At 42.6% G+C, this 12,169-nt stretch overlaps 1 protein-coding gene across 1 annotated transcript in view; it reads right to left on the bottom strand.

Moving 5' to 3' along the window:
- Positions 1–12,169, bottom strand: part of TBXT (T-box transcription factor T) — a 218,531-nt gene that overhangs the window by 30,373 nt on the left and 175,989 nt on the right. The gene's annotated exons all lie outside the window — the stretch shown is intronic.

The following is a 12,169-nucleotide window of genomic DNA, read 5'->3' as shown; positions in this document are numbered from 1 at the left end:
CCAGCCACGCAAGAAATGGCAAGATGACAAGCCCAATTTACAAGTTGGAGACGTTGTTTTACTGAAAGACTCTCAGGCCCACAGGAACGAGTGGCCTATTGGACTCATTGTGGGGACTGATCCTAGTAGTGATGCTAGAGTTAGAAAGGTTGAAGTTAGGATTGTTAGACAGGGCATTCCCAAAGTGTATGCAAGACCAATTTCTGAAGTAGTTTTACTCCTGTCCAAGGGTTAGTGGCATAACAAAAAGTATGCCAGGTGGGGAGTGTGCTGCCTTCGCAATGTATTTTACATGCTTGGCACTCAGCAGGGTCTGTTCCTTTAAGACCCTCCATTTTCTTGAAGCCTAGAGGCGGGCCTTCTCTCTAAAGCATAGGGCTAGCTCCGGCATGTCTCATTCATTTCAGCTCCAGCCACCACAGTGACCAGATCCACAGGACTTCTTAAAGCTAATACAGACTGCAAATCTGATAAATACCAAAGCCTGTGAGTACGGAATTGTTAGTTATCTTGTATAGAGAGATGCTAGGCATTTGTAGATAGATAATGTGTTTTCAGTGTGTAGTAAGTGAGCACATGTTAGACCCTATCTATGTATTAGCTATGCATAATGTAAGGCACTTGAATAGCCATGCTTACATTTGTCTTTCATATGTTTGTTTTACAGTTTTACCACTTTCATTATATCTCAGTAAAGATTACATCAGTTAAGCAAACCAGCGTGTCTTTCCTTGAGATTCGGTATAAACTTGATGTGAAGCTGTGTCCACGAGACAGCGGAGACATTATAGTAAAAAGGCTTTTAAAACGTTATCAGAAGCAGTTAATCAGCTTTGAATCCTCCGCAGCAGTAAAAAAGACTCATAAATCCTGTGCCCTGCAGTCTGTGTCGGAGTAAGGGCGCGAAGCTCTAGAAATTGAAACTAATTATCTCACGTGCTATAACACCGCTGTGCTGTGTCCAGTCATCATCATTATCTACGCTGCCAGCTAAATCAAGATGCAGAACCCAGAGAACAGCACTCTGACAGTTAACCCTCAATGCTCCTATAAAGAGGAAGACACCTTGCCAAGAAGTAGATCTAGGTGCACAACATTGTCTAGAGCGTCCAGTCAAACAAATCTAACTTCGGTTAGCGCCGATGCATCAAGATTTAAACGCCATAGTTCTAGACACTCAAGCACCACCAGCCTGTCATCCGCTAGCGCCATAGCAACTAAGGCAAGAGCGAAAGCAGAGGCAGCTTGTGCAATGGCGTCCTATGCAAAGCAGGAAGCTGAATTGATGAAAGAACAAGCAAAAAGTGAATCTGAAGCACTTAGAAGAAAAGCTGAATTGATGAAAGAACAAGCAAAAAGTGAATCTGAAGCACTTAGAAGAAAAGCTGAATTGATGAAAGAACAAGCTGAAGCACTTAGAAGAAAAGCTGAAGTGCAAGCATCTTTACACTTACTGCAACAGCAGAAAAACGCTGCAGCAGCCTTAGCCGAGGCAGAAGTTCTCACAAGGGCTGCCGAAGCTCAGTTCGCTGACATAGAAACCCAGATGTCACCCCTCAGCGCAAGCCAACGTACCCGTGAGTACATACAGTCACAAGCAACCATGTACACTGACCAGCAGTTCAATGACACACCAAGGCCATCATTGACTCCACCAGCAATAAGCAACTTTGATACTATGCAACACTGCAAGACTGAATCAGAACCTCAGGGTAGGAAGTCAAGTGGTCACATCCTCAGAGACCAATCTGCCAACCTGACAAGAGTGCAAACGGATGCTGATGTACTCCCTCCTCAAGCAAATACAAGTCTGGATTATAGCAGAAAGACTTACAACAGAGGAGAAGAAAGCAGACTTAGTCAAGTACCTCATCAGCCTTACCAGCCGCAGCCATACCCTGAGTTTACACCCAGGAAGTATTCACCAGATGCAGCAAGAGCTACAGAGGTAGCAAGATTCCTGATGCGCCGTGAGATAGTGAGCGCTGGTCTCATGAAATTCGACGACCGTCCAGAAAACTACTGGGCCTGGAAGTCATCTTTCCTAAGCGGTACCCAAGACTTAGATCTGACAGACAGAGAAAAGCTTGATCTGCTCGTCAAATGGCTAGGACCAGAGTCCACTGAGCAAGCCCAAAGAATCAGATCAGTACATGTTCATGATGCAGCAGCAGGACTTGTAATGGTGTGGAGGAGACTAGAACACTGCTATGGGTCACCTGAAGTGATTGAAGATGCTCTTCTGAAGAGGATAGAAAACTATCCAAGAATGACAAACAAAGACAATCAAAAGCTGAGAGGGTTTGATGACCTACTCTTAGAAATAGAAGCCGCTAAGTCTAGTGGATACCTGCCAGGTCTCTCATACTTAGATACAGCACGTGGAGTTGATCCCATAATCGAGAAACTTCCTTTCAACTTGCAGGAAAGGTGGGTCACTCAAGCATCAAGATACAAGAAAGAACATCGAGTCGCATTTCCACCATTTGCCTTCCTTACTGAATTCATCGTAGACCAAGCTGAAACACGCAATGATCCAAGCTTTGCTTTCCTGAACAAGAGAACTGCAAGCTCCCCAAAGGTAGAGCAAAAACCTCCAACGCCTTACAAAGAACGCAGAGCAACAGTTTCTGTACGGAAGACAGAAATCTCGCCTGAGTCTGCAGTCAATCAGGAAGACAGCACAAGTAAGAAACTTGAGGAGCCAGACAAAATATGTCTCATCCACAACAAGCCTCATCCACTAAGAAAATGTCGCAGTTTCAGAAGTAAGACATTAGAAGAGCGCAAAGCTTACCTTAAAGACAATCACATTTGTTTCAGATGTTGCGCTTCAATTCAGCATCTTGCAAAAGACTGTACAAAAACAATACAATGCACAGAGTGCAACAGTGACAAACACCTGTCAGCACTACACCCAGGACCACCACCATGGAAACAAGAAGTTCCAGCAACTCAAGAAGATCATGGTGGGGAGCAAGGCGAGAGTACAACGCCAGCAGTAAACTCAAAGTGTACTGAGATCTGTACAGAGCAGGGCCGCCCCAGATCATGTTCCAAAATATGCTTAGTCAAGGTGTATCCTGCAGGCTTCAGAGAAAAAGCAATCAAGATGTACACAGTCTTGGATGAACAAAGTAACAGATCTCTGGCAAAAACAGAGTTCTTTGACCTCTTCGGTGACCAAGGAAGTCCAACTCCATACACCCTGAAGACTTGTTCTGGAGTTGTAGAGACAACAGGGAGAAGAGCAAACAACTACATCATTGAGTCATTAGATGGAAAGACAAAGGTGACTCTTCCTACCCTCATAGAATGTGATGAGATACCAGACGACAGGTCAGAGATCCCCACACCTGAAGTTGCTCGTCATCACCCCCATCTGGTGCGAATAGCAGACCAGATACCAGCACTAGATCCAGATGCTGCAATCATCCTTCTACTTGGGAGAGATATCCTCAAAGTGCACAAAGTCAGAGAACAGTACAATGGGCCACACAATGCACCATTTGCACAACGCCTTGATCTCGGATGGGTCATCGTTGGAGAAGTATGTCTAGACGGACTCCACAAACCAGAAAAGGTAAATGTCTACAGAACACATCTGTTACAGAATGGTCGTACATCTTGTCTTTGCCCATGTACCAACAGTCTACACATTAAAGAGAGACTTGTAAACCCAACACATCATCCGAGTATCCAGAGGTGCATGGAAGACTTAGCCTCAACTGGAGATACAGATGAACTGGGCTGTAAGGTGTTTGAAAGAACACGAGATGACGACAAGCTAGCACCCTCGGTGGAAGATACTCTCTTCCTTGAGATCATGGACAGAGAAGTCTTCAGAGACAAATCAGGCAGCTGGGTAGCCCCTCTACCCTTCCGGTAACCACGCCATCGCCTTCCTGACAACAAGGTACAAGCAGAAAAACGCTTCACCTCGTTGCAGCACATGCTACAAAGAAAGCCAAATATGAAGAAACACTTCCAAGCCTTCATGCAGAAGATCTTTGATAACGATCAAGCTGAAAGGGCACCACCACTACAAGAGAACCAAGAACACTGGTACTTACCAATATTTGGGGTGTACCATCCTCAGAAACCAGGCCAGATACGCGTAGTATTTGACTCTAGTGCGAAGCACAAAGGCATCTCACTAAATGATGTCCTTCTCAGTGGACCTGACCTGAACAACACACTCCTTGGAGTACTCATCAGGTTCAGAAAAGAACTCATAGCAGTGACAGCAGACGTACAACAGATGTTCTACTGTTTCCTTGTTCGTGAAGATCACAGAGACTACTTAAGGTTCCTGTGGTATGCAGACAATGACTTTAACAAAGAAATCACAGAGTACAGGATGAAGGTACATGTGTTTGGAAACAGCCCTTCTCCAGCTGTAGCTATCTACAACCTGAGACGAGCAGCACAGCAAGGTGAAAGACATGGTCAAGAAGCCACACAGTTCGTCATGAAGAACTTCTACGTAGATGATGGACTTGCTTCTTTCTCCAGCAACGAAGAAGCTATTAACGTCCTGAAAAGTACAAGAGAAATGTTGGCAGAATCCAACATAAGACTGAACAAGGTAGCTTCCAACAGCAACAGAGTCATGGAAGCATTTCCAATGGAAGACCGTGCTAAAGACCTCAAAGACTTGGATCTAGGAACAGAATCACCACCCTTGCAAAGAAGTCTTGGGATTAGTTGGGACCTGAAGACTGACAGTTTCACCTTCAGGGTCTCCAGAGAAGAAAAGCCATTCACAAAAAGAGGTGTCCTATCTACAGTCAACAGTCTTTACGACCCCCTGGGGTTCGTAGCACCCATCATCATGCAAGGCAAAGCTCTTTTGAGACAGATCACTACTGAGCAAGAACAAAGTGACTGGGACATACCTCTACCTGAAGAGAAGGAAATGCAGTGGAAGTTGTGGAAAGACTCATTGTTAGAGCTTGAACAACTCAACATCCCTAGACCATACGTATCTGTTTCCTTGTCTGCTACAAAGAGAAGAGAAATATGCATATTCTCTGACGCCTCCACTATGGCTATCGCATCTGTCGCCTACCTTAGGGTAATAGACACTGAGGGACAAAGCCATGTCGGGTTCCTCATGGGAAAATCTAAGCTGGCTCCCAGACCGGCTCACACTGTCCCACGTCTAGAACTTTGTGCTGCTGTCTTAGCTGTAGAGATGGCAGACATGATTACAACAGAACTGGACATCGAGATCCATGCAATTAACTTTTATACAGACAGCAAGATTGTGTTAGGATATATTCACAATGCTTCAAGAAGATTTTATACATACGTGGCCAACAGAGTGACACGTATCAGAAAGTCTACAAGTCCAGAACAGTGGCATTACATCAGCACAGACAAGAACCCAGCTGATCATGGGACGAGACTGGTGCCAGCCACTGCACTCAAGCAAACTAACTGGTTCGTAGGTCCATCCTTTCTTCGTAAACCAGAAACCAAAGAAACTACTCAGGTAGAGGCCTTTCAGCTCATAGAACCAGATCAAGACAAAGAGGTAAGACCTCAAGTTGCAGCTTGTAGGACTTTAGTTACAAGAGACAGTCTGGGCGCTCATAGATTTGAAAGGTTTTCCAGCTGGAAGTCGCTGAACCGTGCAATCGGAAAACTTATCTGTCTAGCCAGATCCTCCTGCAGAGCTACCAATACTGATCAGCATAGCAATGACCACCTTGAACAAGCCAAGGTCACGATCATCAGATGCGTCCAACAGGAAGTCTTAAAAGAAGAAATCCAAGGCCTTCTGAAAAAGGAAGAGATTTCTCAACACAATTCGCTAAAGGACTTGTACACCAGGCAATATAAACAAGTTCAAAGTATTGCGGACATTTTCTGGAAGAGATGGAGACAGGAATACCTGGTGACACTCCAGCCACGCAAGAAATGGCAAGATGACAAGCCCAATTTACAAGTTGGAGACGTTGTTTTACTGAAAGACTCTCAGGCCCACAGGAACGAGTGGCCTATTGGACTCATTGTGGGGACTGATCCTAGTAGTGATGCTAGAGTTAGAAAGGTTGAAGTTAGGATTGTTAGACAGGGCATTCCCAAAGTGTATGCAAGACCAATTTCTGAAGTAGTTTTACTCCTGTCCAAGGGTTAGTGGCATAACAAAAAGTATGCCAGGTGGGGAGTGTGCTGCCTTCGCAATGTATTTTACATGCTTGGCACTCAGCAGGGTCTGTTCCTTTAAGACCCTCCATTTTCTTGAAGCCTAGAGGCGGGCCTTCTCTCTAAAGCATAGGGCTAGCTCCGGCATGTCTCATTCATTTCAGCTCCAGCCACCACAGTGACCAGATCCACAGGACTTCTTAAAGCTAATACAGACTGCAAATCTGATAAATACCAAAGCCTGTGAGTACGGAATTGTTAGTTATCTTGTATAGAGAGATGCTAGGCATTTGTAGATAGATAATGTGTTTTCAGTGTGTAGTAAGTGAGCACATGTTAGACCCTATCTATGTATTAGCTATGCATAATGTAAGGCACTTGAATAGCCATGCTTACATTTGTCTTTCATATGTTTGTTTTACAGTTTTACCACTTTCATTATATCTCAGTAAAGATTACATCAGTTAAGCAAACCAGCGTGTCTTTCCTTGAGATTCGGTATAAACTTGATGTGAAGCTGTGTCCACGAGACAGCGGAGACATTATAAACGTATATAAGTATATTAATGGCCCATACAAAAAATATGGAGAAAAACTGTTCCAGGTTAAACCCCCCCAAAGGACGAGGGGGGACTCCCTCCGTCTGGAGAAGAAAAAGTTTAGTCTCAAGGGGCGACACGCCTTCTTTACCGTGAGGACTGTGAATTTATGGAACGGTCTACCTCAGGAACTGGTCACAGCAGGAACAATTAACAGCTTTAAAACAGGATTAGATACATTCATGGAACAAAATAACATTAATGCTTATGAAGAAATATAAAATCCCATCCCTTCCCCAATATCGCGCCACACCCCTACCCCTTAATTCCCTAGTTGAACTTGATGGACATATGTCTTTTTTCGACCGTACTAACTATGTAACTATGTAAGCCACAACAATATCTCACTGGTACAGATGCCCCAGTACTTGATCAAATTGCACTCACAGCTTGCATAGAAAATTTCAACCAAGAGCTGGGCCTTTCAGAATATCCCTATATAACAAAAATATTATCAGATCAAGCCATCATTTTACAGGAACTAAGAACATCTGGAACACCTGAAAACATCTCTGACAGACCATCTAAGAATACCTTGGACAAAGAAGAGTTAGGCTTTTTGAACAAGCACAGATGTATTCATCTCTGTCATTGCCTCCAACCTTTTTTCCTGACATGTTACCTGTAGAACTACGACCTACCCCACACAATTCACTTAGTGATAATTCGCTTCTAACCATCTGTGAAACACAACAATCTGATCTTGATACCTCATCTACGTTACAAACTGAAAACAGGGAAACACCCAGAACCCCCAGTCCAGCTCGCAACCCCTCCTCAACTCACTCTACGTTTTTTTTTTAGAACTCCCCACCACCCTCACTCCCACTCCCATTTATTCTGTGAAAAAAGACCCAATGACCACATACATAACCAATTTTTACAGCCCCAAGGCACAGAAACAGAAAGAACCAGAGGGAGGAAAAGAAAAACCAAAAGAGGAAAAAGGGGCGGAAGGAGCAAGAAGGAAAGAAACCCACATTCCAAAGTCAAAGAAAAACAAGGTGACGAAATGACAATAAAAACGTCAGAATTTAAACAAATATTTTATATATGTTCCCATATCTTAAACTCCATGGAACTACAACTCCTCAACAAAGGACTCTCGTTCTGCCCATCTGGTAAGATTGACAAATTCAATCTCTATGTGGATTTGAACCGATTCTTCAGGAAGCTAACCCTGACCAGGCACTTAAACATACCAAGCCTACAATACACAAATCAACCGTTAAATCAAGACACATTGCAACTTCTTAATCCACCTCCTATCACCACTGCACTCAAACCCAAGTCCACATTCTATCCTGTTCACCACAGGGGACCTTCCATAGAAGCCTTCTACGAATTGGCTGCATCTGACCTGAGGAACCTTAGCAAACATGATCACTTTAAATTCAGTCTTAATCCTGAAGAAAAGAAGGCCGCACGATCCTTGGCAGAAAACTCTAACATCGTCATCAGGAATGCTGATAAAGGAGGGGGCATTATTATACAGAATAAAGAATATTACATCCAAGAAGCAAGAAGGATCCTCGATGACAAAGAGTACTATAGGACCTTATCACATGATCCCACCAGGGAATATTTCACCATATTTCAGGACCTAATAAAAAAAAGCCCTAGACGAAGGAATCCTGACCAAAAAAGAGAAAGAATTCATCATCATCAATAATCCCAAAACAGCTATTTTTTATCACCTCCCGAAAATACACAAATGTACCATCAATCCACCAGGACGTCCCATAATTAGCAGGAATTAATTCCATCTCTTGCAACCTAGAAATATGTTGTCACCCTAAATATGTCGTCACCCTAAACTCCTACTTGAAAGACACACCCAGCCTTATCAAAACACTACAGGAATTTATATGGGAACCCGGTTTCATTTAGGCTACACTTAATGTCTCTTCACTATACTCTAACATACCCCACAATAAGGGCATCACTGTCATCAGAAATGTGCTAGAGGAGGACACCACTATGCCATCAGCCCAAGAAAATTTCATCTGTAATAGCATACAATATATCCTACATCATAATTATTTCTCATTTAATAATCAAATGTACGTACAGACCCAGGGCACCGCAATGGGCACTCGATTTGCGCCGGCCTTCGCTAATTTATACATGGGCGCATATGAAAATGATTATATATACACAGACCATCCCTGGAAGGAGAAGATTAAACTATATAAACGTTATATAGATGACCTGCTATTTATATGGGAAGGATCAGAGGAGGAATTCATTCAATTCACTACCTACTTGAACACCAACGAGTATAACATCACACTATCTGGCAAGAGCTGCAGCACTTCCATGGAATATTTGGATTTACTACTATCCAATGAAAATAAAAAAGTATTTACTAAGACTTTTTTCAAAAAAGTCGACTGCAATAGCCTCCTGTCATTCAAGAGCAGTCACTTTAAGAAATGGAAATTGAACATCCCCTATGGCCAGTTCTATCGACTTAGGAGGAATTGTTCCAAAATCACGGATTACAAGGTCCAGAGCAAAATTGTAGAAACCAGACTCTTAGAAAAAGGATATCCATCCAGAATCATAAAAACAGCATACCAACGGGCACTAACAGGCCCAAGAATCATCATCAAAGAAAAATCCAATACAGTCAGTAATCAGAACACTAATGAAAAACAGGACACCTTCAGATACAATTTCATTACGACCTATTGTGCATCCCACAATAAAATCCGAGATATCTTGCTGAAACACTGGGATATCTTATTACAGGATCCTTTTCTTAAAAATGACATCCCAAGGCAACCGAAAATCCCCTACAGAAGAGCCCAGACACTAAAAAATGTACTGGCACCAAGCCGTTTGAAGGAAGAGGACAACATATCTCATCAAAACATGTATAATCTGGCTCCAGGGAACTACAAATGCTATAAAAGTACCTGTAAATGCTGCACTAATGATACGAATGGCACACGTAATTGCATATGTAATTTTTCAGGAGAATCTTTCATGATTAAGTCTAGGATGGATTGTTCCTCTGATCATGTTATTTATCTCCTGGAATGTAGCTGCAAGCTACAATACGTCGGCCGCACCATTCAGCAATTACGCCTTAGGATGAATAAACACAGATCCAATGTGTTCAATGGATTTGCCAAGCACAGTGTCTCCCGACATGCGGCAGAGTATCAGAGGTGCCAAGCTGAAGGGAAGGACCTCTAAGGTTGTGTTCTCTGGAATACTTCCTGTGCCATGCGCATCGCAGGAAAGACAGCGGGAGCTTAGGGAGTTAAATGCATGGCTTAAGTCGTGGTGTAAGGGGGAAGGGTTTGGGTTTTTAGAGCACTGGGCTGACTTTTCATTGGGGTACAAACTCTATTCTACGGATAGTTTGCACCTGAATGGAAGGGGGTCCGCTGTGCTGTGGGAGAGAATCCTGGAAGGGGTGGCAGAGTATTTAAACTAGGTCAGTGGGGGGAGGATAATAAAGCAAAGAAAGCAGACAGTGGGATGGATAGGTTAGAGAGGGGTCAGGACCTAATGGTGGGTGGAGAGGAGTCCTGTGGGGGGAGGTTAAGAACAGTGGATAAGGAGATCCATGGGTTACAAACCAGCCGTAAAAATAAATCTAGCCCGAAAAATTGTAATCCCAAAAATTCAAAAAATTCCATTAGTGCCAATAACTCAATAACTACAATAAGCCCCATTAACTCAAAAAATACCATTAGCCCCAATAACTTAAATAATAACGTTAGACCCAATAACTCAAAAAATCCCATTAGCCCCAATAACTTAAACAGTACAATTAGCCCTTATAACTCAAAAAATAACATTAACCCCCAATAACGCTGAAAATCCCATTAGTGAGACTATATGTATAAAACCTAATGGAAATATAAAGTGTATGTTCACAAATGCCAGAAGCCTAGCAAAGAAAATGGGGGAGCTTGAGGCCTTGATACTGGAGGAACATATTGATATAGTTGGGGTCACTGAGACATGGCTGGACTCCTCACATGACTGGGCTGTCAATCTGCAGGAGTTTACATTGTTTCGCAAGGATAGAGTAAACAGAAAAGGTGGTGGAGTCTGTCTGTATGCAAGAAGTGGTATGAAAGTCAGTGTGAACGATGCCATAGTGTGTGATGATTCTGAGGATGTGGAATCATTGTGGGTAGAATTAAAAAAGGAGGGAAATATTGAAAAAATTGTATTTGGTGAAATCTACAGACCCCCTAATATCACTGAAGAGATAGAAGGTCAGCTGTATAAACAAATAGAGAGGGCCGCCCGGGCAGGTACAGTGATAATAATGGGAGATTTTAACTATCCAGATATAGATTGGCTAAAACTACAAAGGGGCGACAATTCCTAAATTTATTGCAGGATAATTTTATGGGCCAGTTTGTGGAGGACCCAACAAGAAGTGATACCTTGTTGGATCTGATCATTTCCAACAATGCAGAGTTGGTTGGTAATGGAACTGTGCGGGAAAACCTTGGTAATAGCGACCACAATATAGTTACTTTTGACTTAAAATGTAGAAAACAAAGACAGACGGGGAAGGCAAAAACATATAACTTTAAAAAGGCAAATTTCCCTGGGCTGAGATCTGCACTACAGGACATAGACTGGGGGGAGGTGTTCTCAAATACTGATACAGAAGGTAAATGGGACATCTTTAAATCAACTCTAAATAACTATACAGCTAAATATATACCAAAGGGGAACAAATATAAACGATTAAAACTAAATCCTACATGGCTGACAAATGATGTTAAAAGAGCAATAAACAACAACAAAAAAATAGCCTTCAAAAAATTCTAATCCGATGGGTCAGCTATAACATTTAAACAGTACAAGGAGCTTAATAAAATCTGTAAAAATGTAATAAAAACAGCAAAAATTCAAAATGAGAGTCAGGTGGCCAAAGAAAGCAAAACTAATCCTAAATATTTTTTTAGATATATAAATACAAAAAAACCAAGGACAGAGCATGTAGGACCCCTTAATAATGATAATGGGGAGGTTGTCACGGGCGATCAAGAGAAGGCGGAGCTACTGAATGGGTTCTTTAGTTCTGTATACACTATGGAAAAAGGAGCTGACATTGGCCAGGTCAGTGCTGGTAACACATCATGTAATGTACTGAACTGGCTTAATGTAGAGATGATACAAGGTAAGTTAAGTAAAGTAAATGTAAGCAAATCTCCAGGGCCGGATGGACTACACCCAAGAGTTCTTAGAGAGGTAAGTTCAGCAATATCTGTACCCTTGTTCATGATATTGAGAGATTCTCTGGTGTCTGGTATTGTGCCAAGGGACTGGCGCAAGGCTAATGTGGTACCAATCTTCAAGAAGGGCTCTAGGTCTTGGCCAGGCAATTATAGACCGGTAAGTCTAACGTGCATTGTAGGTAAATTGTTTGAAGGACT

The sequence above is a fragment of the Hyla sarda genome, chromosome 3, assembly GCF_029499605.1.
Source record: "Hyla sarda isolate aHylSar1 chromosome 3, aHylSar1.hap1, whole genome shotgun sequence".
Lineage (NCBI taxonomy): Eukaryota > Metazoa > Chordata > Amphibia > Anura > Hylidae > Hyla > Hyla sarda.
This window is presented reverse-complemented; position numbering and strand designations above follow the sequence as displayed.